The following is a 27,819-nucleotide window of genomic DNA, read 5'->3' as shown; positions in this document are numbered from 1 at the left end:
ACTTCATTGGCAAACGGTGCTAACGCGCGAATTGCACTTCAGAAGGCAAACGATACCTCAATCACTTTGGCTCCCATAATGAATGCCTTCGAAACCCTTCGAAATGCGTCACCCACGTTTGCCTTCTGGCGGTAGTTCTTGGAAATACTTGAAATAGCGATGCAATTCGATCATGCTTAATGAGACTGTGACTGGGAGTCTCATTTGACAGCAACTGCTCGGATGTTACCATACTTGGTGGTGGCTGACCATCCTCAGTATACAAGATGTCTTATACAGTACCTATATGACATGCGAAGTTTACCACAAACCTTTCCTGATGTACACAGAAGGCTCATGAAAGGGTACTTCGGAGTGAAGAGAACGCACACCAGGTTTACGGCCACCTGTTCCGATCAGATACTGAAATGTACAGTGAACAAGGATCCAAAGATGACGGCCGGAATAATAGGAGAACAAATGGATGAGAGACAGACTGAAGCTTGGATTCTTACCTTACCGATTTCCGCTGCCATCAGCAATGGTTTCCTGCAAGTAGTCAACGTATCCACAGATACATTGAAATATCACAAAGACAATCAGTCGACGACGACGCGATTACAACTTTCACGAGATAGAGTTCGAGACATTTTCGCAGAGTGGACTTAGACCTAGTGAATAATGTGACGTCAGAAGTTGTGGACGATGAGAAGATTGCTTCTGATATTACTTGCGTAGCCACAAAAGGAAAAGAGGTGGTTGAGGACTTTCTGTGCAACAGGAAAGACAATGTGAAAAAGGTTGTACTTCGAACTTTCCCTTCAGAGAGAAAAACTCAGAAAGTTAATGGTGTCCCCAAAACCGATCTCCTAAGCTCTGAAGTAACAGCCTTGAAGAGAATCATTACTGCTCAGTTGAGCTACGGCGAAGAAAAGGAGAAAGCCGTTGCAAAGATCCTCACAAAAGAGATTCTTCTTCTCCCTCCATCCATTTTTGAACATCTTCCGCAACAATCAACCAAGACATCCTCTGGCTGAAAAATGAGGGTGGGGAACAAAGCTGTGCTGTTGAGCTGGCTAAGAAAAAAAGGAGGATTTTCATCTTGGCCGGCCACTGTGAAATCCAAAGAAACAACATCAGCTACAGTACACATCATTGACCTAATGTCCAAGATAAGGTCATATCGGCCTGCCAGGTTTGAAACAGTGAAATCCTTCGCGGAAAGATTGCTTCTATCATTGCCGAATTATCTTCCAGTGGGTATTCCTGAAGTCCACATTGTCGCACATCGGTACAACGGGCTTTTTGGGAAGCTCACGGACACCGGAGAGTTGATCTCCTTGAAATCAGCATGCAGACTCCGACGAGGGAAAGGGAAAAACCTCCAGATTTCCGCTCTTAGAACAATTGAAGAATGGGATGCCGTACTTGCAAGCTCAGCGTCTAAAAGCCGGCTCCTCGAAATTTTGTTTGAAACCTGGGAGCAGATGAGTGACCAGCTTCCGAACGCACTCGTCCTTTTTCTCTCAGGTGGGTCCAAGGAGAGATTCAAAGTGGTCAAGCGTGGCTGCAGTCCAACTTTACCAGAACACTGTTACTACGAGGAATGCTTGTCCTCCAGCCACGAAGAGGCTGACCAACGCCTTATGACACATGTCAAGTACGCTAGCCGTTACGCTTGTAGCATCGTAGCATCGTTGTGCATGACAACGACACAGACGTGGCAGTAGCCTGTGTTAATTTTTTTTAAAGAGCTTCAAGCTGAAGGACTGAACGAACTTTTCTTGAAGTTCCCAACTTACATTATCCCAGTACACGAGCCGGCGGATGGAGTCCACTTGTCCAAAAAGGAGCAGATTATGTTACCGTTCGTGCACTGTCTGCCAGGTTGTGACACAAAGAACTTTTTCATCGGCGTCGGGAAAGCTTCTTTCTTAAACACCGCGGTGTCTCCAAATTTTGCCTCAAAAATGGTGTCTGTGACGGAACAGATCAAGGATGCAGAAGGGAAGCTTTCAGTCGACGCGTTTAGATAATTTTACGACCTATCAAAATTCCTGGTCATTGTAAACAATACGGTAAACAGGCCGGATTCAATTCACTGGCCAGTGTAAGGGCTTACATTCGGTGCCAGAAATAAGATGTGAAAAGACCTTCTGACAACACCTTTGAGCCATAGATACGAAGAGCCATATTCGCTACATGGTTAATCTGGTCGTCAGTACAGGCTCGGTCGAGCATTCCAGATCCACTTCTCCTTGGATGGAAGATGGCTGAAGGGGGAGTAGATGCGGTCGTCTCCAACTGTAAAGAAGCATCAAGCCTGGAATCTTACTGCAGATGCAAAAGTGGAAAATGCGGGAAAGACTGTAGCTGCTCAAAAATGAAAGGATGCTGCAGCTTATGCTCCTGCCGCGGAACGAGGAGGGCATGCAGGGAGTCTGACCTTGCCCCATCTGAATTTTTGGAAGAAGAAAATGAGGAATATTTGTGAAAATTTTATTTTATACCTTTTACTTTTAATTACAACAGGTCCCTAATCAGTTACTATTACCTACTCTTACGGGCAGGCCGAGTAAGACATCTCCAATGCGCCGACTGAATCCATCTGTGAAGTAGAATTCTTTTATGTAGTAAATAGCTCAGTCGTATTACTGGCAAATCAGGTTCCAAAAGGTAATTGCAGACGCCTTAGTACACCAGAAAACATATTCGTCCATTCTAAAAAAAAAAAAAAAAAAAAAAAAAAAAAAAAAAAAAAAAAAAAAAAAAAAAAAAAAAAACTTTTTTTAGTCAATATTTTCTTTTCTTTTGGGGTATTTAGTAATTTGGGGTATCTGTTTTAAGGTTTTCGAATTACTTTAATCTATTGTCAAAATATATTGAAATATTTGTGCAATTCCCAGTTTTTTTTAGTTTTTTTTTAGTTTTTTAGCTTTTTTAGTTTTTTTTTAGTTTTTTATCTTTTTTATTTTTTTACGTTTTTTCTTTTTACGTTTTTCTTTTTTTAATTTTTTAAATTTTAAATTTTTTTTTTAGTTTTTTCTTTTTTAGTTTTTTCTTTTTAGTTTTTTTTTAGTTTTTTACCATTTTTCTTTTTTCGAATTACTTTAATCTATTGTCTAAATATTTTGAAATATTTATGCAATTTCCAGTTTTTACATTCTAGTTTGTTTTCTTTTATATATATAGAAGATATAATCTGGCGTAACGGACAGACAACTTATTTATATATATATAGATAGATAGATATAGTTTACCGCAAAGTGACTTGAACTCACATCTTTTGCATTCGAAAGAGAGCATCAAAGCCAATATACTGCGGTAAGTGTTAATACAAATTGTATAGATTGTATAGACCTGTTTTTTTTTTTGTTTTTTAGTTTTTTATTTTTAGTTTTTTACCTCATTTAGGTTTTTTAATTTTTTCTTTTTTAGTTTTTTTTCTTTTTTAGTTTTATTCTTTTTTAGTTTTTTCTTTTTTCTTTTTCTTTTTTCTTTTTCTGTTTTTCTTTTTCTTTAGTTTTGACTTTTGTCTTTAATTTTAGTTGTTCTTTTTTTTAGTTTTATTCTTTTTTAGTTTTTAAGTTTTTTTTAGCTTTTCCCTTTTTTGTTTTTTTCTTTTTAGTTTTTTCTTTTTTTAGTTTCGTTTTTTCAGTTTTTTTTTGTTTTTTCTTTTTTTTCTTTTTTTCCTCTTTGTCTTTTCTTTTATTTAGTTTTTCTTCGTTTTTTTCTTTTTTTAGTTTTTGTCTGTTTTAGTTTTCTTTTTTTTAGTTTTTTCTTTTTTTATTTTTTTTTAGTTTTTTCTTTTCTTTTCTTTTTCTTTTTAGTTGTTTTCTCTATTTTAGTTTTTTAGTTTTTCTTTTATTTTTTATTTTTATTTTTGCTTTTTTTTAGTTTTTTTCCTTTTTAGTTTTTTGTTCGTTTTTTCAGTTTTTTTTATAGAAGATGGTTTTTAATTCTTTTATGTTTTTGTAGTTAGTTTTTTTTTTATATATTGATGTCATACTTAGTGACAGACAGACAGACGGACAACCGGACAGTACATTTTTATACACATAGATTTTTTTATATTTTTTGACGTCATATTAACCAGGCTTCCAGCTGAAAGAGATAAAAAAAAAGAAGGTGTGTCCAGGAATCACCAGAGCAACGTGAAACCAGGCTTGCGGCTTTAGGTCAACGAATGCGTGTTCTAAATTGAAACCTGCGGACGAAATGAATGTTTCAGTCGACACAGTTCCGGAATCAAATGAAGCGGTTAACTATCCATCAAAATTTCAAATCCGCTAGATCTCCCACGGTTTCCGAAACATGTGCTACAACTAAAAATAGGCGTAAGAATAATCATGTTGCGAAAAATTCACCCACCAAAGCTTTGCAACGGCACGTGACTTGCCGTAAAAAAAGCAATGGAAAACGTAGTAGAGGCAACAATCTTGACATGGCCTTCCGAGGGTGAGGCTGTTCGCATTCCCATGATTCCAAAGGATCTGCCTTTCCAATTTAAAAGATTGCAATTTCCAATTCGATTAGCATTTGCAATCACCATCAACAAAGCTCAAGGGTAATCATTAGAAAAATACGGTATAGATCTTTAATACGGATTGTTTTTTCCCATGGACAATTATATGTTGCATGCTCAAGAGTCGGTAAACCGGACAATTTATTTATACGCACAGACAATGGGACTTTGAAATATGTTGTATATCCACAAGTTTTACGCAGTTAAAAATTAGAACCTTGCATACATGTTGTTTTAGGGGGGGGTTAGGCTTCCGTCTCAGAGAGAGATTTCCAAAAGAAAGCGTGTCGATGTATTACAAGAGCAACGCGAAACCAGGCTTCTGACTGAAAGAGAAAGTAAAAATTTGCTGGATCTCCCAGTGTCTCCACCACACGTGCTACAACTAAAAATTGGCGTAAAAATAATCATGACGCGAAATATTAACCCACGAAAGCTTTGCAACGGCACGCGGCTTGCCGTCGAAAAAACAATGGAAAACGTAATAGAGGCAACAATCTTGACTGGGTCTTCCAAGCGTGAGGCTGTTCTTATTCCTCGCATTCCCAGGATTCCAACAGATCTGCCTTTTCAATTTAAAAGGTTGCAATTCCCTATTCGATTAGCATTTGCAATCACCATCAACAAAGCTCAAAGGCAATGCTTAGGAAAAGCCAGTATAGATCTTAATACGGATTGTGTTTCTCATGGACAATTATATCTTGTATGCTCTCGAGTCGGTAAACCGGACAATCTATTTATATGCACAGACATCGGGACTGCGAATAAAGCTGTATATCCACATGTTTACGCAGTTAAAAATTAGCACCTTGCATGTGTGTTGATTTAGAGGGAGGAGTTAGGCGTGCGGCTCAAAGAGAAATTACCAAAAGAAAGCGTGTCGATGTATTACAAGAGCAAAGCGAAACCAGGCTTGCGGCTGAAAGAGAAAGTAAAAGAAGAATGCGTGTCAAGGAATTACCCGAGTATATCAGAGGAATTACCATACGTATATCCACAAGTTGTAAGCAGTTCAAAATTAGCACCCAGCACACGTGTTGCTGGGACACGTTGCGGAAAAAAAACAACTAAGAAATAAAGAAGAAAAAGAAGAAGAAAAAACTAAAAAAACAAAAAAAGGTCATCATCTAAAGAAACTGAAAAGAAAAAAGAAAAAAACTAAAAAACTAAAAAAAATAAAAGACTAAAAAAAGAAAAAAAATTAAATTAAAAACCAGTGATTACAAGAATTCAAAAGCCTTAAAAAAGAAAACCAAAACTTTGAAGCTTAGTAGATATCATTGCTAGAAATTGGAGTTGCTTTAATAATCAAATATCTTTGAAAAAACTGCAATATGAAAAGACAGCAAACTGTATTCGGTTAAAAAACAAGGGACAATGAGAATCCATATATAGAAGGCAGGCTTCTAAGCATGCCATGCTGGGGCCCGATACATGACGTCATATTCAATATGACGTCTTATCTATATCTATATATATATAAAAATAGATAAGTTGTTTGTCTGTCTGTCGACTGATATCATTATAAAGATTGAGCTGTATATCGTCATGAAGTTAGTTGTCGTCATGTTTGTTATGACGATGCTTAGTATATGACGTCATTATAAGTATTTAATAAAATCGTTCAAAGACAAACATTTAATTGTAAGAAGATCGTTGAAAGAGAAATTTTTAATTGTAAAATGACTGAAGAACCTACAATGGCAACAGCCGAGGAAGCTGCTCAAAGAGTCTATGCCAAAAGACTTGCGGCTGATAGAGAAAGTAAGAAAAGAAAGCGTGCCAAGGAATCACAAGAACAACATGAAAACAGGATTGCGGCTGATAGAGAAAGTAAGAAAAGAAAGCGTGCCGAGGAATCACAAGAACAGCAAGAAAACAGGCTTGCGGCTGATAGAGAAAGTAAGAAAAGAAAGCGTGCCGAGGAATCACAACAACAGCGTGAAATTAGGTTTGCGTCTCAAAGAGAAATCACCAAAAGAAAGCGTGCCGAGGAATCACAAAAGCAACCTGAAAATCATCGCCTGGCATTCAGGTACAGCCCAGTCGATGATTATAGCTTGAGTAGATGTGTTCAAATCGGGACTATGTCTAGAATGTGTCCCTATTGCAAGGCCTTGAAATTCAATACTGAAACAATTGGAATGTATTGCGCCTCAGGAAAAGTTAAACTTCCTCTACTGGCTGCACCACCAGAGCCATTGAAGACTTTGCTTACTGGAACTACGTCAGAATCAAAGCGTTTTTTGTCACAGAAAATATAACTCATGTTTCCAAATGACGTCTTTTGGTGCCCAAATCGAAAATCCAGATCAATTTATGCTTACTTTCAAAGCAAAAAGGGCAAATTTATCATAGATCAGGGTCCCTTCTACCATTCTCAGGCGAGAATCATAAATTTGTATGATTCTCGCCTTTTCTCGCATTTGACGTCTTTTCTCGCATTTGTAGCGGTACATTTACAGAATGGTCAACGTGTTTGTTTTTTGGAATCCAACGTGCAACAAAGAGCCCTGAATCCACCGGATGCAACGTTAAATGCTTTCTTTTCGTTATGCAAAAATGATTCTTTTGCAAAAAACTGCTGTATGCTGAAGTGCCTTCGTATTACACGTGGAATACTAAAAATAAAGTATGTGAACGTCGAAAACAGGGCAAGTCAGTCGACGCCCAACCAACCATCTTCAAAGATACCACGATAGGAAGACTCTACACCGTTCACCCCAATCAACATGAATGCTTCTTTCTACACCGTTTGTATGGCAAACAAACCTTTTCAGGATTTGGGAATGCCTTCACCTAATCGTACCGCTGCTGTTTCGACATGTGTAAAATTGAATCGTGAACAAAGTTACAGCACGAGTGATCTATTGTCGTATGTACAAAATAACATTTCTAAGTTAACGTCGAAGCAAAAAGACATTTATGATACGATAATGCATTGTGTCGATAACAACGTTGGAGAAATTTTCTTTTTGGATGTGCCAGGAGGTACTGGTAAAACGTTTGTGATAAAACTGATTCTACCATCAATTCGATCAAAAAATGATATAGCGTTGGCAATTGCGTCGTCCGGAATAGCCGCAACGTTGCTGCCTGGTGGAAGAACTGCTCATTCCGCTTTGAAATTGCCTCTGAATTTGAATTCTACAAAAACTCCTACGTGCAGTATTTCCAAATCATCTGGGATGGGTAAAGTATTGCAGCAATGCAAACTAATTATTTGGGACAAGTGCACAACAGCACACAAAAAATCGCTCGAGGCTCTGAATCAATCTTTGAAAGATTTGCGAGGGAATTCGAAACTCTTTGGCAGCAAATTGCTTGCGGGAGATTTCAGGCAAACATTACCTGTAATACCTAGATCAACCCCTTCAGACGAAATGAATGCTTGCCTGAAAAATTGTAATTTATGGGCACATGTAAAGACATTAAAATTAACTACAAATATGTGTGTCCGATTGCAAAACGATTACTCTGGTCAAACATTTTCAGATCAATTGATGGCAATTGGAAACGGAAAGCTCCCAGTAGACTCAATTTCAGGACGTATAGAACTACCTGCTAAATTCTGTAATTTAGTGATGTCCAAAAATGAATTGATTGAAAAAGTATTTCCAAATATTCTAACCAATTATAAAAATAATAAATGGCTAAGTGAACGAGCGATTCTTGCACCCAAAAATTAGACGTCTACGAAATCAACAACATTGTTTTGACCAAGATTCGAGACCAGGCAGTCCTTTACAAGTCAGTCGACACAGTTGTGGAACCAAATGAAGCGGTTAATTATCCATCTGAATTTTTAAATTCCCTGGATCTCCCAGGGTTTCCACCACACGTGCTACAACTAAAAATAGGCGTACCAATAATATTGTTACAAAACAAAAACCCTCCAAAGCTTTGCAATGGCACGCGACTTGCCGTAAAAAAAAAAAACAATGGAAAACGTAATAGAGGCAACAATCTTGACAGCGCCTTTTGAGGGTGAGGCTGTTCTTATTCCTCATATTCCCATGATTCCAACTGATTTGCCTTTTCAATTTAAAAAATTGCAATTCCCAATTCGATTAGCATTTGTAATCACCATCAACAAAGCTCAAGGTCAATCATTAGAAAAATGTGGTATAGTTCTTAATACTGATTGTTTTTCCCATGGACAATTGTACATTGCATGTTCGAGGGTCGGTAAACCTGACAATCTATTTATATGCAGCGACAGTTGGACAGCGAAGAATGTTGTATATTCGCAAGTTTTACGCAGTTAATTTGTATCGTATCTATATAAAAATGAGTTGTATGTATGCATGTTTGTTTGTTTGTAAAAAGAGCGTTTGCATGTGACCTCATTATAAGTATATAAGGCTTTGTATATGCACAGACAATGGGAAAGCCAAGAATGTTGTATATTCGCAAGTTTTACGTAGTTAAAAACACATATATATATATCTATCTATATTCATAGGTGGTACACAGGGACATAACTACAATGGTGGGTAACTAATATGGCACGTAATGACTTACGCGCGCGGGGGGCTTGGGGGGGCGAAGTGCCCCCACCAACTATGTGTTGGGGTGGCGCGAAGCGCCACCCTTACAGCTAGTATATAAAAATAAGTTGTTTGTTTGTGTGTCTGTCGACTGACGTCATGTTTGTGTGTTGACTGACGGTATTATAAGGATCGAGCATTATGCCGTCATGAAGTGGTTTGTCGACTCACGTCATGTTTGTCGACTGACGAAATTACACACCGGGTACACCGGGACGCAAATAACGACCGGGACACAGGGAATATAAATGACGACCGGGACACTCAAAGAGATATTACAGACTGGGACACCGGGACACAAATGACGACCGGGACACAGGGAATATAAATGACGACCGGAACACAGAGACACAACTACAACGGGGACGCCGGGGGTCAGAGGGGAGATATATAAATGACGACAGGGACACAGGGAATGTTCGATTAGCAATCACCTTGAACAAAGCTCAAGGGCAATCATTAGAATAATGAGGTATAGATCTGAATACGGATTGTTTTTCCCATGGACAATTATATGTTGCATGTTCAAGAGTCGGTAAACCTGACAATCTATTTATATGCACAGACAATGGGACAGCGAAGAATGTTGTATATTCGCAAGTTTTACGTAGTTAAAAACATATATATATCTATCTATATTCACAGGTGGGACACAGGGACACAACTACAATGGCGCGTAACTAATTTGGCACGTAACGACTTACGCGCGCGGGGGGCTTGGGGGGCACGAAGCGCCCCTACCAACTAGGTGTTGGGGTGGTGCGAAGTGCCACCCCAACAGCTAGTTCAATATAAATATTTGCGGCTCAGAGAAAAAGTACCACTTATATTGTGGCTCCAAGAGAAAGTATCACTAATGTGATACTTTCACATACAAGCCCCGAGCAATCAGATTTGCAACTCATTAAGTGACATAAAAAGTGCATGCAGTGTGAGAATGATCCTCGATAAGGAGATTCAGGAAAGTGTTAAACTAGCTGACGTAAGGTTAACTGACGAGAATAAGTTTCTTAACATTCAACCGACTGAAGATGAACCGTTAATTGTTTTCGAGAAAACAGTTCAACAAAAAGTTAAGCGCAAGTCCTTAACGAGTAAAGGACGTAATATTATATGCAGGTTTTTTGTGAAAGAGGCTCCCAAATTTAACAAGATATGTCGGTATTTGAATGAAAGTGGTTTCTGTAAGCACAGAAAAAAGTGTCGTTTTCTATATATATGTCCGCGTTTTATTTCGAAAACTTGCAGTAATAATGAGTGTAATTTTGACCACGTTGATTTATGTTGTGTTTTATCATGTACTGAAAAAGAATGTGTTTTCGCGCATGCGTGTTGCGGTTCATCAAAGAGACGTAGCTCCAGTCATACCAATCGACAGGAAAATGCTTTTCTGGATCCAAACCCGGCATCAAAAAACTTAATTGGACGGGAGTTACGAATTCAAAAACATCGTGATTACACCTTTTGCGGACCTGCGTGGCCCCCCTTACCAACAATCCCTCCCGTACATCAACATACCCCCAACCAAGCATGTGTTGCACCTTCTCGGTCGGTCGGAATGTTTTACCCGGATCTGCTACCTCAGCAACATCAACTTTTCTATCCCCCACAAAAGATAACGTCCCCGAGCCCCCCGACAGTGTTTCAAATCCCCGTACCTCCCCCCTCCTGTCCACCCTTACAGCCCTCACTGGCGAGGGCACAATTTCTTTCGTTTCAGCCGAAATTCCAGTACTGAATAAATTTGAGCCCTTGGTTGGTGTGGGTAATCCTGATGACATCCCCGCCCACCAGGGAAACAACACATTCTTACAAAGACCTACAACGAGAGCATCAAACACCACTAAGGTAAAGTATTATAATTCTGATGTTTTTTCTTCCCTAGGTTTATTTACGCAAATGCTGAAAGTTTAAATTTTGATTAAGTGGCTGAGTTAGAAAGTCTAGCTCAGGCAACAAAGGCATCTGTCCTAATGGTTTATGAAGTTCATCAACAAAACCTAGAACTCCCGAAAATAGGTGGTTTTGATAAGTTTATAAAAATAAAACCTGATGACCATCCACTGGGGAAAAAAGGTGGCGGAGTTTTTATTTATGCCCATGAAATTTTAAAAGCAGCTAGACTTGATGTCCCTTTTTTAACTGAGTACGACGAAATTATGTGGGTCATTCTAAAACCATGACGTCTCCCCCGGAAACTCACTGGTATTGCTCTCTGCGTGTATTATTACTCGCCGGGTCAGACGAGTGAATACCGCTAAGCATTCGTAGAAAATCTACAACTCAGTTCGGATTTTGTTTTGGGCAAATACCCATCATGCGGAATTTTCATGATGAGCGACGCCAATGGATTAAAGCTCCATCACCTGGACGCCGGAATCGGCCTGAAGCAGCTCGTCAATTTTCCCACAACCAAAGGTGGCACCTCCCTTGACCGAATTTCCACAAATATGCACGAATTTTACAACATACCTATGACCGGGGCTCCAATTGGAGGAAGTTACCATTTTTCTTTTGAAATTAGCCCCACCTGATCCATTAAAATCGATTACACCACAACTGTAACTATCAGTCGACCAATCACAAATGAGGGACTTCTGACTTTTAGCCAATGGTTAAGCTGCGAGAAATGGGAAAAATTTCAAGATGCTAAAAGTAGCAACGAAAAAGCTACTTTTTTCCAAGAAACTTTGCTTCAAAATTACAAGGCCTGTTTTCCTGAGAAGTCAACCAAACGTTTCTCTTCAGATCGACCATATATTACACAAGGAGTTAAGAAAATGGTAATGGAAAAGAGATGACTTTTCCGTCATGGCAATACCCAACAAGCCAACAGGTTGAAAAACAAACTAAGAAAAGTCACTCGAAAACACACGAACAAATATGTAGAACGTAAAGTTAATCATCTGTTCGAGTCCAAACCAAGCCAGTGGTACAACCGAATCAAAAGGCTGACAGGCAAGGTGGAAAAAGAAGTCGATTTTGGCATTGATGAAGATGACGTCGTAACAGCCAACTCCCTTAATAAACATCTGGGTAACATTGTGCAATCCCTCCCGCCTTTGCTGAGCGTGGAAATACCCACCCCTCCTCCTGAGTCTTTTGATTTCCCTTTGATATCAGAGTCCCAGGTGTTTTTCAAATTAAAAAGGCTTAAAAGAGCAAGCATTACCCCAGTAGGTATTCCCGTTGATCTCATCAAAGCATTTCCAGATTATCTTAGTGGCCCCCTAACACTCCTTTTTAATCTGGTGACAAAAATAGGTGAGTATCCATCAATTTGGAAAAAATGGGTTCATTACACCAATACCAAAGAAAGATGCGCCCAATGATTTTTCGGGTGTCCGACCGATCACTATGACACCCATTTTTAGCAAAGTGTATGAAAGTTTTGTTGCAGCATGGCTGAAAGACTGTATTCTGGACAAAATTGATCCGAAGCAGTTTGGAAATATGCCGAACACATCTACATCTCATTACTTAGTAAGTATAATTGACAGTATTTTGCAAAAGCTTGATGAACCAGATTCTTGGATTAATCTTATTGCAATAGATCTAAGAAAAGCTTTTGATTTAATTAGCCACAATATTCTTGTAAAAAAAATTCTTGGACTAGGTGTACATTCATTCCTTGTGCGTTTAATTGCTAGTTTTCTTTCTGGTAGATATCAACGGACAAAATATAAGTCCACCTACTCCGACCCACTGCCCATTTTTTGTGGAGTTCCCCAAGGTACCCTCTTGGGACCACTTTTGTTTATTGTCATAATAAATGATTTGGCAACAACACTGGATGACCGCTGGAAGTATGCCGACGATCTGTCGCTCATTGAATGTTGTCGAAAAAACCTACCAAGCAGAGCAGTTTCATTAATGAAAGATATATGTCAAGAGGCAAAGGTGGACAAAATGACTGTCAACTTTGATAAATCTGTAATTTTAACATTTTCTTTTTTAAAATCTGCGCCAGTTTTTAATCCACCTATTCCCACGCCAGTCACGTGACCGAAATTAAACTGCTCGGCGTTCATATCACTTCGGATCTGAAGTGGAATAAACATGTTGATGGCATGTTAAAAAAGCTAATTTGACCATCAGGTCTCTGAAGTTGTTGGCTCGCCATGGAATCCCTGCACCACACCTCCTACGCATCTATTTCTCTTTTATACGTTCCACACTTAAATACTGTTGCCCTGTATGGCATTTCGGGCTGACTAGGGAACAGTCGGACCGGGTTGAGAGGGTGCAACACCGTGCCCTCCTAGTAATCTCAAAAGCCCCAAAAGTACAGTACATATCACTCCTTAATCAGTTTCAACTTCAAACCCTTCAATCTCGTCGTTTAAAACTAGCCCTATCCTTTGGCAATAAAATTTTGTCCAGCCCTCTACACCGAAATATTCCCCCTCCCCGACATCAACCGGCACGAGTAAGGCAACTCAGGGCCATTGCAGAGCCTGTACCGAAACTTCAACCTGTGACTGTGTCACATGCTCGTTATGAGCTTAATTTTGTGCCCTCGTTTGTTAAGTTGTTTAATGCTGGGTCGACTTTTTAATCTGGATTATTGTTGTTAATTGTATATATTATGATTTTGTGTATACTTGTTGACTTATTTTCGTGTTTACGTGACAATTATTATTGTTAATTGTATATATTATAATTTGGTGAATGTTAATTTTGACTTGTCGACGAATTTTGTGTGTATATGACAATAAAAACTAATAATCGGCTCTGTCCGTCGCATGTTTTTTTTAAATAAAATGAATTTGAAATATGAAATTTGAAATGGCAAAAAGAAATTATCCTATCATTTCAAAAAAAGGAGCACCAGGAGGAAACATCAGAGCAACGCAAAACCAGGCTTGCGGCTCAAAGAGAAAGGACCAGATTAGGAATGTCCAATTTACGTCACCGAAGGCGTATCGTGGAGCCACCAGAAAAACACGAAACCAGGCTTGCAGCTGAGAGAGATAGTAAAAGAAGAAGGTGTGTCGAGGAATCACCAGAGCAACACGAAACCAGGTTCGCGGCTTTACGTCAACGAAGGCGTGTCCTAGATCGACACCTGCGGACGAAATGAATGCTTTAGTCAACACAGTTCTAGAATCAAATGAAGCGGTCAACTATCCATCAGAATTTTTAAATTCGCTGGATCTCGCACGGTTTTCACTGCATGTTATACAACTAAAAATAGGTGTAACAATAATCATGTTGCGAAATATTAACCCACCAAAGCTTTGCAACGGCACGCGACCTGCCTTAAAAAAATAATGGAAAACGTAATAGAGGCAACAGTCTTGACAGGGTCTTTCAAGGGTGAGGCTGTTCTTATTCCTCGCGTTCCCATGATTCCAACGGATCTGCCTTTACAATTTAAAAGATTGCAATTCTCAATTCGATTAGCATTTGCAATCACCATCAACAAAGCTCCAGGGCAATTATTATAAATATGCGGTATAGATCTTAATACGGATTGTTTTTCCCATGGACAATTATATGTTGCATACTCAAGAGTCGGTAAACCGGACAATCTATTTATATGCACAGACAATGGGACCACAAAGAATGTTGTATATCCACAAGTTTTGCGCAGTTAAAAATTAGAACCTTGCATACATGTTGCTATAGGGCGGAGGGGGGTTAGGCTCGCGGCTCAGAGAGAAATTACCAAAAGAAAGCGTGTCGATGTATTACAAGAGCAACGCAAAACCAGGCTTGCGGATGAAAGAGAAAGTAAAAATTCGCTGGATCTCCCAGGGTTTCTACCACACGTGCTACAACTAAAAATAGGCGTAACGATATTTATGTTGCGAAATATTAACCCACCAAAGCTTTGCAACGGCACACGACTTGCCGTAAAAAAAAAAACAAAAAAAACAATGGAAAACGTAATAGAAGCAACAGTCATTAGGCAACAGTCTTGACAGGGCCATCCGAGGTTGAGGCTGTTATTATTCCTCGCATTATCATGATTCCAACGGATCTACCTTTTCAATTTAAAAGGCCACAATTCCAAATTCGATTAGCATTTGCAATCACCATCAACAAAGCTAAAGGGTAATCATTAGAAAAATGCAGGATAAATCTTAATACGAATTGTTTATCCCATGGACAATTATATATTGTATGCTCAAGAGCAAGATTCGAAACCAGGCAGTCATTAACAAGTCAGTCGACACAGTTCTGGAATCAAATGAAGCGGTTAATTATCCATCAAAATTTTTTAATTTCCTGGATCTCCCAGGGTTTCCACCACACTTGCTACAACTAAAAATAGGCGTACCAATAATACTGTTACGAGATATTAACCCACCAAAGTTTTGCAATGGCACGCGACTTGCCGTTAAAAAAAAACAAAAAACAATGAAAAACGTAATAGAGGCAACAATCTTGACAGGACCTTCCGAGGGTGAGGCTGTTTTTATTCCTCGCATTCCCATGATTCCAGCGGATCTGCCTTTTCAATTTAAAAGATTGCCATTCCCAATTCGATTAGCATTTGCAATCACCATCAACAAAGCTCAAGGGAAACCATTAGAAAAATGCAGTATAGATCTTAATATGGATTCTTTTTTACATGGACAATTATATGTTGCATGTTCTAGAGTCGGTAAACCGGACAATCTATTTATGAATGTTGTATATCCACAAATTGTACGCAGTTATAAATTAGCACCTTGCATACGTGTTGCTTTAGGGGGGGGGGGTGTTAGGCTTGCGGCTCAGAGAGAAATTACCAAAAGAAAGTGTGTCGATATATTACGAGAGAAACGCGAAACTTGGCCTGCGGCTGAAAGGAATATTTTCATTTTCGTGTTCTGATGCATTTTTTCTAATGTCCTCTTATTACTGTCAAGGGTCCATTTCCATTCATTTCTAGAGCGTCCATGGTACTTACGGTAGTAAAACAAATAGCATACATGCATAATACCATGATGGTTTAATGGCTTCGTTGATGTATTTCAGTTGAAGGGCTCAAGAATAAGTGTATATTAAAACTAAACTAAATAGGTTTCTCCTCAATTTTATTTTTTGGTGTTCGTCCTTTATCGGATGGAGTAACTCGATTTGGTAAGAGCAGTTTTTTCTGCATCCATTTTACGCAAAATAGTCAGAACGATTTGAAGCTGATTCTTCCATAGAAAAGTGTCTTTTTTTGCCTTTTTTTGTGGCAAAACCAAATACACCAATAATAAAGATGACCAAAGTTTAATTAACTGGAAAGTTTTAATATTTGGTTGTTCCATCGCTTGTTTCTAGTGGTTAAATAAGTGCCGGCATATTCACTGTAAAAGTTGTGTATACGTTAACGTACAGATAGATGAAAAAGATTATTGTCCTGAATTTCCGTTTTAAACAGTGTACTTATCTATTGATTCACTTTGGCAATGTACTTTTGCAAGCCAATCACATTGCTGCTTATTTATGGGAGAAGAATATCTCCAACGGCAAGTGTGGATCGGATGGAGTAACTCGATTTGGTAAGAGCAGTTTTTTCTGCATCCATTTTACGCAAAATAGTCAGAACGATTTGAAGCTGATTCTTCCATAGAAAAGTGTCTTTTTTTTTTGTGGCAAAACCAAATAAACAAATAATAAAATAATGATAAAATAATCAAAATTTAATCATAAAAATAATCAGAACGATTTGAAGCTGATTTAATCCATAGATAAGTGTCTTTTATGCTTTTTTTTCGTGGCAAAACCAAATACACCAATAATAAAGATGACCAAAGTTTAATTAACTGGAAAGTTTTAATATTTGGTTGTTCCATCGCTTGTTTCTAGTGGTTAAATAAGTGCCGGCATATTCACTGTAAAAGTTGTGTATACGTTAACGTGCAGATAGATAAAAAAGATTATTGTCCTGAATTTCCGTTTTAAACAGTGTACTTATCTATTGATTCACTTTGGCAATGTACTTTTGCAAGCCAATCACATTGCTGCTTATTTATGGGAGAAGAATATCTCCAACGGTAAGTGTGGATCGACAAGTAGATAAAGCAAATATAATACCTGAAAAGGCAAATAACTTGTATAAGATTCACGGTTCCTGACACAGGGTTTCTTCAAGGTCACAGAGAAACTGAGAGTTTACTTGTTTGAAATGTGGTGTCGTGGAATTTTTTTTTTCTTTAAGCCTATTACATTGTCACTTATGTATGGGGAGATCAATAGCCTATTTTAATGAGTGGGAGAGTGAAAAATCTGGACACTAAGGTAAATATAATTTTGAAGAGACAAATAACAAGTGTCATCGAACGTTAGATGGTGTTGGTAGCTGATCATGTTGACACTAGCACCAGTTTCCACTCTAATAAGTTACCCATACTCTTTGATCGGTACATTTTCAACTGTAAATTTAGGAGAGGTTAGTATACAGTATAGAAATCTGCTAGTTATTGTTATAATTATAATTATTATTACCATTGTTTCTAATTACCATTAGAAAGGACAAATCTCTGTCTAGGGCCAATTAAGACTAAGGTTGAATCACTTTATATGGCGTCCCTCTAGTTAAGCCAAAATCACTGCCTAAAACCAAAGTTTTAATTTCACTTTTAGACAGGGTCGTATTCAGGGGGGTCCTTGTTTGACCCCCTCCCACACACACTGAAATTTTCTTACTACTTGTACAACACCAACAAAAATGCATATAAAAAAAGTTTGTTGCAATAGTTTTTTGTGACGTCACCCCACCCAAACAAAAATTCTAGATAAGGCTCTACTTCTATCCCTTATAAAATAAATTCTTGGTGCTGGCTCGATCTATATTACTTGTTTGCTTTGATATCAAAATTTTCTTTTACAATCCAAAATCCCTCATCATATTAAATATGTCATGGTTTACTGATTTTCGATCACAACATGATATAAACAGACTATAAGTGGCTCTCAAAGAAGAATTATTAGGCATATCAAATTCAATCGAGGGGACCACTTGAATGTCATTCACCAAGTAAACCATTTTCAAAATTATTCTATAACAAAGCAGATAACAGCCGTTCATAGTACGGTGTAACGAATTAAAGAGGGGAATCAAATAAGGGATCGTCTTTTTGGGGTGCTCTATTTTTATTGGTCAACCGTAGTGATTAGTAACTTTCTAAAATTAGACAGAAATTGGTTGCACTTTATATGATAAAATATGGTATTTACTAATACTAGAAGCATGTATGGGTCAAAAAATTAAAAGCAGAGATAGACCTTAAATCCGAACCGAGTTGATAAATTTGGGAAATGATTCCATAAGCAGGCCTGGATATACCTAACTTAACATAACCTAACCAACCCTATATTAAATATATTTAATTAAAATGTACCTGCATTGTAGTCTGTCAAACAGTTCGTGGTAACGAACTGTAGTAAGGAGCGACCCGGCTCAATAGTAACCAAAACTCTAAAAAATTGAATTTCTATATCAATAGCTACATCAAAAGAATCGCATTTTAATGTTGATTTTAAATATATGAGTTTCATCAAGTTTAGTCTTACCCATCAAAAGTTACGAGCCTGAGAAAATTTGCCTTATTTAGGAAAATAGGGGGAAACACCCCCTAAAAGTCGTAGGATCTTAACGAAAATGACACCATCAGATTTAGCGTCTCCGAGAACCCTATTGTAGAAGTTTCAAGCTCCTATCTACAAAAATGTGGAATTTTATATTTTTTGCCAGAAGACAAATCACGGGTGCGTGTTTATTTGTTTTTTTTTGTTTTTTTTTCCCAGGGGTCATCGTATCGACCAAGTGGTCCTAGAATGTCGCAAGAGGGCTCATTCTAACGGAAATGAAAAGTTCTAGTGCCCTTTTTAAGTGACCAAAAAAATTGGAGGGCATCTAGGCCCCCTCCCACACTCATTTTTTTCCTAAAGTCAACGGATCAAAATTTTGAGATAGCCATTTTGTTCAGCATAGTCAAAAATCATAAAAACTATGTCTTTGGGATGACTTACTCCCCCACAGTCCCTGGGGGAGGGGCTACAATTTACAAAATTTGACCAGTGCTTACATATAGTAATGGTTATTGGGAAGTGTGTAGGCGTTTTCAGTAGGATTTTTGGTTGGGGGGAGGGGTTGAGAATAGGGGGATAGGCTGGGGGAGCTTTCCATCGAGGAATTTGTCATGGTAGAGGAAAATTTCCATGAAGGGAGCGCAGGATTTACTAGCATTATTAAAAAAAAACAATGAAAAAAGAAATATGAAAACGTTTTTTTCAGCTGGAAGTAAAGAGCAGCATTAAAACTTAAAACGAACGGAAATTATTACCCATATGAGGAGCTCACCTCCTCCTAATACCCCGATCTTTACGCTAAAGTATTTTTAGTAATTTCAACTATTTATTTTACGGCTTTGGTGATTCAGGGGTCATTCTTAATGAATTGGGACAAAATCTAAGCTTTAGTGTAAAGAGCGAGGTACTGCGAGGGGGCGAACCCCCTCATATATGTAATAAAAACATGAGAATACAAAACTACTTTACGTAAGCTAATTTATAAGTTACGTATATCTTTTACTAAAAAAAAGATTCGTAAAAAATTAAAAGTTCTAGTTGCCTTTATCTTAATTAACCAAAAAATCGAAGGGCAACTAGGCTTCCTCCCCCGCTCTTTTTTCTCCAAATCATTCAATCAAAATTATGAGAAAGTCATTTAGCAAAAAAGTATCTAATATTAAACACATTGATAAATTAAATCTTGCGAAAATTTATAATAGCCTAGTTGTACCTCATCTGCTTTCTCTTTGTCCGGTTTGGCAGTTTTTTAGTGAACCTCAGAAACTATATGTTCGTAGAGTATATTTTCGTTATGCTAAATTATTCCTCTGCGGAGAGCCAAAATCAAAACATGCATTGATTGAAAAACGTTCAGAAATTAAATAAAAAAAAACAAGTTTTTTTAACTGAAAGTAAGGAGCAAAATTAAAACTTAAAACGAACAGAAATTACTTCGTATATGAAAGGGGCTGCTTCCTCAACAACATCCCGCTCTTTACGCTAAAGTTTTTTACTGTTTTAAAAAGAAGAGTTGAGAGAAAGAGTCAAACTTTAGCGTCAAGAGCGGGATGTTGTTGAGGAAGCAGCCCCTTTCATATACGAAGTAATTTCTGTTCGTTTTAAGTTTTAATTTTGCTCCTTACTTTCAGTTAAAAAAAACTTGTTTTTTTTTATTTAATTTCACGAAAGAACCTAAGTTCACTCATTGAGTGTGTTCTGAATAATACACAACTACCGTGATTTTTCTTAGCAAAACTTGACTGATGTGATTTATCACAAAAGTGCCAGGTGCACTTCGCCACCGCACTGCCTATTCATAGAAAAATGATATTAAAACAATACAGGAATTCCGAGGCCACTTACAAACTGTCATATGTCGATCTCTCTTTTTCATTACTTTTGGCTCATCAGTTGCGTTCTGCTCTGTATTTCCACTATCCCCGAATTTTCGGATTTATCCGAAAATCTAGCAAAAATGGAGTGCCAAAACCCTTGGGCCTAGGAGCGTCACAGCTTTATATTCGGCTATATCCATAAGGGCTACATCCATTTTCAATTCTGGCAATAACCGACTTTTGCAGCTTATTTATCTCCGCAAAATTTATCACCTATAGCTTGATATAAAATTCCACTCCTTTAAGGAAGGAGTTACTTCTTTTATACCATCCACTCCTTCTTTTTAATCAATCCCAGCAAAATATTCTCCTTCAATTCTTTTATTTCCTTGCAAAAATCAGGAAAGCAATTTAAACCATCTTTTCTATGTTTACCCGTAGGTAAATCTAGGGGGGAAACAGGGGAGGTGGTGGATGATTTTCCCCAAGCATACATTGCACCCCCGATTAAAGGCATTGAATCAAGAGATCGGTGCCTGCGTAACGCAGACCATTGGTCAGCATGCAGAAAAGTTTTTCTTTCAAGTTTTTTCCATCTTTCTGTATTTTCCCAAAGTATTTTCCCTATTTATACATATATACATAACTCAACAAAAACAAGAACCCACCTTCCTCAAGTGAACTTGCACATAATAATCAAATCAATGACCCGGAAGTCAGAGATTTGAATCTGTAAATTTTTCGTTGTTTATAAATGTCAATTTTCTACTTGAAGTATTTTAGTTTATCTTCTGAACACGGCCACTGTATAAGTACCCAAAGCTTTATTTGTGCGTTTTACTGTCAAATAAAGGGATTTTCCCCATTAAGCTAATATTAATACGTCATGAAAAGGCAATGCGGTCTTCGAAAATAACATTGAAATTTGTGATTCCCCGATTTTCTAAAATAACCCTTGCTTGTTTTGTTACTACCCGTCCCCACTTTCAGTTCTAATTCTTCCCCATTATTCCATAGCCTAGCTTCTCAACAACTTTCTGAAACATACCTTTCTTGACTAACCCGTAAACCTTTTCTCCTATCTCTCAAACTCTCCTAGTGTGCCACCGATAACCTATCTTTTGGGAGGGGTACTTGTTTCCACGGAGAGCCTACCATAGTAACTAGCCTTTTTAGTTTTGCGCTAGTCAGCCCCAAATCACACAAATAAGTAACCCAATAATCTTGCATCTTACATTTAGCCGTTTCATTCAAAAGATGAACTGAATCCAGACCCTTAGTCTGTTTTCATGATAAAATTAGCTTGGTTGCTCAATTTACCATTCCATGGAACTTTACACCCTAGTTACAAAACTCAATTAGAGTGCATATTTCCCTACTAATACTAATAATACTATTAACAACAACTGACCGTAGCACATAACGCCTGTGGTCAACATAGCTACGCACGCTCCTCCTCCATCCCAACATATCCAAAGCTTCACTCTTTACACCCTCCCAGGAAGTTCTCGCTTTCCTTCAAACTTTATTTATGACATTCTCCCAACCCAACCGCAGACGGCCTGCTTTCCCTACAATTCCCTAAAAGTCACGTTAAATTGTGTCATTACGTCACACCTTATCAACCGACATTTACACGGTGACTTCTTTCAAATTCTCCGCACCTAATTCATTATAGGTCAAATCCAGAACTGTTCCTGAGGTTGGTGGTACTCGGGGAAAAAATTAAATTACACTACTCGCCTCCCGATACAAAAATAAGCAAAAAAGTCAAATCCAAGTAAAATTTTTATCAAAGTGGACAACCCCCAAACCACGGCACCTCCGCAGCCGCGGTGCCCCAGGCATCTGGTTCGATTCCCCCTGAAAGAAATGGCTCTGGTCAAATCTAACAGTCTGTGCAATTTATTAGCAGAACATCAATGATATTTCATCGGCAAAAACAATTATTTTAAAATTCCAGTTTTTGGTGAAGAAAAAATCACAAAAAAGGAGTAGCCTAATCACATTAGATTTCTGATATGGTCTTTCCAAAAATCATGGTCGATTTTCTACCAGTTCATCATTTCTGAGCGGAACCTTCTGGGGATGATTTTCCATGGCTCTGGACGTTAGATAAAATTGAATGGGACCAAACAATGCAGAAAATGAAACTAAGAAGGATCTAAACTAAGCAACTAAGAAGAACCATAACCTTGGCTAACTTGGCTAAATTCTGAATCTAACAGTAAGTGTTACAAGGTCAAAGAAAACCCAACACTTACAGTACTGAAAATGGGGCATTTAAGTATCTTATAACCTTTTTAGCCTACATCTGCTATGCCTAATTATATTTGTACAGGCAGTCTACAGGTTATATGTCTCTAATCACCGCTTCACTTGGATATTAATCCGATAAAAAGAGACTAATACATATCACATATCAGAAAAATCGCTTTCATAGAAAATCCAAGTTTTGTTGTAGAATGTCAACATGTCACTACAAACAACGACGCTAATTCCTCTATTTACGCAAGGGTGGAAACTAACAGAGGGGCGGTAATTAAAAAAAAGTTATATATATTTCCTATTCACGCAGATTCGCTTGTTAAAATAGAAAAAGGGTGCATATCATGTGTATTTACTGATCAACCAGATTCTCAAAACAATATTTGGAATCATCAGTAGAACAAGAAATGATGATTAATAATATAATAAAAAAAAAAAATTCAATCAAAATTGCGATCGTATAATGGAAAGGGCTTAGTGTTTAAAAACTATCACCGTCTGTCGTCACCTCAGTTGCCAATATTTACACACAGCCAAACAGCCGCTAAAATATTGGCTGTTGCTCATTTATTGTTCTGTGTGTGGCAGCAGAATCAAACTTACACAAACAACGCTTGACAGTATTAAAAACAAAGAAAGCGAAACCTGATTGTATGAATTAGTATTGGTTGAATATAAACTCAAACAACCATAAATCAAACAGTTCGCGGTAAAGAATTCTAACCCTTAGTTCCCACTGCTGCGATTTCGCGCAAAATCCTGCGATTTCTTTCAGAACTAAAGCCAGAGTAAAAGAAACTGATAACCAAAAATTAAGGTACCCGAAAATTTCAAGACCCTCTAGAGGGAAAAGAAGTGGATGTAGGTACTTCAAAATACCTTCCTGGGACATACTTTAGCCTTTAGACACATCCCTGAAAGTTTCATTTTCCTAACCTAACCTCTTTCAATGATAGCCAAAAGTAGCTAAAGTAAAATTTTACCCCTGCTTTACCTTAAAAATCCAGTTACAAATCGAGATTGACGCAGCAGCAGGAACTAAGGTCTAAAGTTTGTCGCAGCGACGCAAAAGTCTGCGTTTCATTGTGAACCTCCATCCGATCCTGTCGTAAAGTCTTTTCCACCAGACCAAAAATCATGTCGGGATTGACGCAGCAGTGGGAACTAAGGGTAAGTGAGGAATGACTTAGCCCAATCGTAACCAAAGCTAAAAATAAGAAATTTGCTAACAATAGATCAATTGAAAAAATTGACTTTTTATACTTATTCCAAATATATAATTTCATTAAGTTTAACATTAGCCATCCAAAAGCCTCGGGCCTGGGAAAATGTAATTTTAAAGAAATGAAGATGCTTATGGACCAAAATTGTTGTAATCAGAAAAATTAATGTTTTCTCCTTTTTTTTAAATGTTCTTCATGTCATTTTTTCAAAAAAAAATCGGATAAGTTTGTATCAAGAGTTTCAATCACAAAGAAAAGCTTTCAGGAAAGTTTTTCTTATGAATAGGAGAGTGAGTACACTTGACTCCAAATTTTTTTTCTTTTAGGGTAGGCTCTAAGTTAGGCCTCAACTTGTTTCTGATGTTACTGTTGTGTGTTTAATACTACTGCTTTTATCTACTGTTTTTGCTCTTGCAGTTGAATTAAAAAAAAAAGGAGTAAGTTTTCATACAAAATTAAAAATTGTTTAGTACAAATTTGACGAAATAGATCGAAAAAGCTACTTACATTGTTAAAAGTTCTAGTTATTTTAAACATTTTCGCTTCCCAAATTTGAATCAAGTTTTTGGAGCATCTTCACTATTACTAGCCTAGTGAATAATAGGGCAAATTTCCCTACTACAACTGACTGTGGTCTCATTCCTGAGATATGGCTCAGCCTCGCTTGCAGTTGTTGACAATTCGAGACTAAGGTTGGTATCTCCTTTCGAAATATTAATTTAGAAAACTTTTCCCAGAAAAGAAGCTTTTCAAAGAAATGTGAAGAGCTACATGAAACCAGCGATGTGCAGAACTAAAGTCAAATAATGTTCCTAGTGTAAAAGTACCACAAATCACCATAAAACAAAAATTAAACCAAAACCGAAATTACAATAAATAACCGAGCCAAGCTCAAAATGAGGAGTAACTAAGATAAGCAGGGCTGTTGTCCCACCTTGTCTTCTAAAGACGTGAATATAACTTGCAGTGAATGAACTATGTAACTTTTCAGGAACAAAAGCACCGCCATGCAGCATTGCGCACTCTGGAACTGGTGCTACTTCAATGTATCGCCTCTAAAACTGGGATGCTCAATGTATAGTTTTTTTTATACTTTTAAACTTATTGAATGTCTCAGAATTTTCAATCGAAACAGCTTCGTCCTCTTAAGGGTGAAATCTTAGTTTAGTGCCAAAGTATGACAGATAACGTCACCAACCCGTGGCAAACTCTGTTTGGTCATTTAAAAAAGTACCAGAACTTTAAATTTCCGTTTGAATCAGACCTCTCCTGATCTTTTAAGATTATTAAATTAAATAAACAATTTTTTAAATTGAAAGTAAGAAGGAACATTAAAACTTAAAACAAAAATTATTCTGTATGTGAAAGGAGCTGTCCCCTCCTCAACGCCCTGCTCTTAATACTAAAGTTTTTATTGTTTTCCAAAGTAGTGTTGTGACAAAGAGTCAAATTTTAGCGTAAAGAGTGGGGTTTTGAGGAGAGGACAGCCCCTTTCATATACAGAATAATGTCTGTTCGTTTTAAGTCTTAATCTCGCTCCTTACTTTCAGTTAAAAAAAGCTTGTTTTTTTTTTATATAATTCCGAACGTTTTTGAATTAATGCAGGTTTTGAATCGGGCTCACCGTACGTGAATAATTAAAATGAAATTTGCACATTAATTTAACATTATTGTTTAAACTAGTAATAACTTTATAATAACCTAATTTAAATGCTAAGAGTGGCCGAAAAATAACACAAACAAATTATTACTTATATCGGTCATTATTTTTCAAAATTGGAACTAGCGTAAAGAGCGAGGTATTGACGAGGAAAAGAACTTCCTCATATATGTAATATCAGTAATATGAGTGAGTTTGCCTCCTCGTCAATACCTCGTTGTTGGCGCCAATGTTCAAATTTTGCTCCAATTCTTTAAGAATGACCCCTGAATCACAAAGGCCGTTTAATTACAATAAATAGCTGTTTTGAAATTACTAAAAATACTTGAGTGTAAACAGCGAGGTATTGACCAGGGGACGAACCCCCTCATATACATAATAATTACTCTTTGTTTTAAGTTTTATTGTTACTCCTTACTTTCAGTTGAACAAACTTGTTTTTTTTTTTTTTTTAATCTAGTTTCTGGTCGTTTTTTAAATAATGCTGAAATATCCAGTGCCCCTTCATAGAAATCATCTTCCTCCGTGAAAAATTCCTCCATGAAAAGATCCTCCCAAGCAGCCCAATCCACCCAGCCCCGCCAGAATAGATTCCCCCTGAAATCGTTTGTATACTTACCAATAATAAATATTATATGTAAACAATGGGCAAAGTTCATAACTTGCAGTCCTTCCTCCGGTGACTGTGGGGGATTAAGTCGTCCTCAAAGACACTAATTAGATATTTTGACCATGCTGAACGAAAAGGTAATCACAAAATTTTGATCCGGTGACGTTGAAAAAAAGTGAGCGTAGGAGGGGGCCTAGTTGCACTTCAATTTTATTATTCGCTTAAAAAAAGCCACTAAAACTTTTAATTTCTGTTCGAATGACTCCTCTTGCAAAATTATAAAACCACTGAGTCGATACAATCACCCCTAGAAAAAAAATACAATAAATAAACACGCATCCGTGATCTTTCTTCTGGCACAAAAATACAAAATTCCACATTTGTGTAAATAAGGCCTTGAAACCTCCATAATGGGGCTCTCTGATACGCTGAATCTGATGGTGTGATTCTCATTAAGATTCTATGACTTTTAGGGGGTGTTTTCCCCCTTTTTGAAAGTAAGCCAGATATTCTCAGGCTCCTGACTTTTGATGGGTAGGACTAACCTTGATGAAACTTATATATTTAAAATCAACGTAAAAAGCCGATTATTTTGATATATCTATGGGTATCTAAATTCTGTTTTTTTTTTTTCAGTTTTGGTCACTATTGAGCCGGATCGCTCCGTACTTACAGTTTGTTACCACTATCTGTTTTTTTGGTTCGATACGATCACCCCTGCGGAAGACAGAAAATAAAAGAAAAAGCAAAGAGATTATCATGTATTCGTGATCTTTCTTCTAAGAAAAATTTTAAAAAAATCGCATTTTTGTAGAGGTATAAGAGGTAAAACCTCTAGACTGGGGTTTCCGAATATACTAAATCTAATTATGTGACTTTCACACGTAGTCTAGTAAAAACGTTGTTTTACCTCTAACAAATTTTTATATAAATGTTTCTTTCACTGTCCGGTTAAAAATATGTGCTGATTCCAAGTACGAAAAATTTACCCTTCTAGCTCTTTCACAAACTTGACTTATTTGTCATGTCATTTCTACGCTTTTGTTTTGCTTATGAACATGAAAATAAATATTGAAAGTCAAAATGATTGTTTAGGGCTAACAGCTTTGAGACAGAGTGAGGCTGGGGGAGAGGTTCTAGGAAAATTGTGAAAAAGGGGTCTAGGGTTTCATTTAACATCCCTAATACAACAGAACATTACAGCAGCTTGATTTAAGGATGGAAAGGATGATGTAGTCTCTGAGGCTAATTTGAGGTACATTTTCAAAGTACAAGTCTTACTTTTTCAAAAATCGTCATCGTCCACAAATTTCAAACCATTTTAACGTCTTCGATTCTTTTTCTGAAATTTCTACTTTCTAACTGATGCTGGTAAAGGTTAAATACAGAGGCAGATGTTTTTTCTCACATTTTTTTTTTTAGATATTCAGGTTTTTTTCTCATGTTTACCTTCATTCGATATAATCTCCCGATTTCTGTTGATTTGAGCTCTGTCCAACTTGAAGTACACGATCTTTCGCAATTTTCTAGCAAACTGCAAAATATGTCTTTATTACCCGTAAAAGGGGAATTTCAATCTCGCAAACCTTAATTAATGACTTAGTCGGCAGCTTGTCCCTTGACTCATCACTGTTGGGTTCGAAAAAGGGTTAATTGGATTTGATTCTTAGT

At 37.3% G+C, this 27,819-nt stretch overlaps 1 long non-coding RNA gene across 1 annotated transcript; it reads right to left on the bottom strand.

Moving 5' to 3' along the window:
• Positions 1-3,134: 3,134 nt before the first annotated feature.
• LOC136040947 (uncharacterized) lies at positions 3,135-27,819 on the bottom strand. Its single transcript, XR_010620919.1, has 3 exons — positions 27,598-27,819; positions 23,650-23,862; positions 3,135-17,073 (listed from the first exon to the last, which is right to left on the bottom strand). It is a non-coding gene; the product is annotated as an uncharacterized LOC136040947 (long non-coding RNA).

The sequence above is a fragment of the Artemia franciscana genome, chromosome 21 (assembly GCF_032884065.1).
Source record: "Artemia franciscana chromosome 21, ASM3288406v1, whole genome shotgun sequence".
Classification (NCBI taxonomy): Eukaryota; Metazoa; Arthropoda; class Branchiopoda; order Anostraca; family Artemiidae; genus Artemia; species Artemia franciscana.
This window is presented reverse-complemented; position numbering and strand designations above follow the sequence as displayed.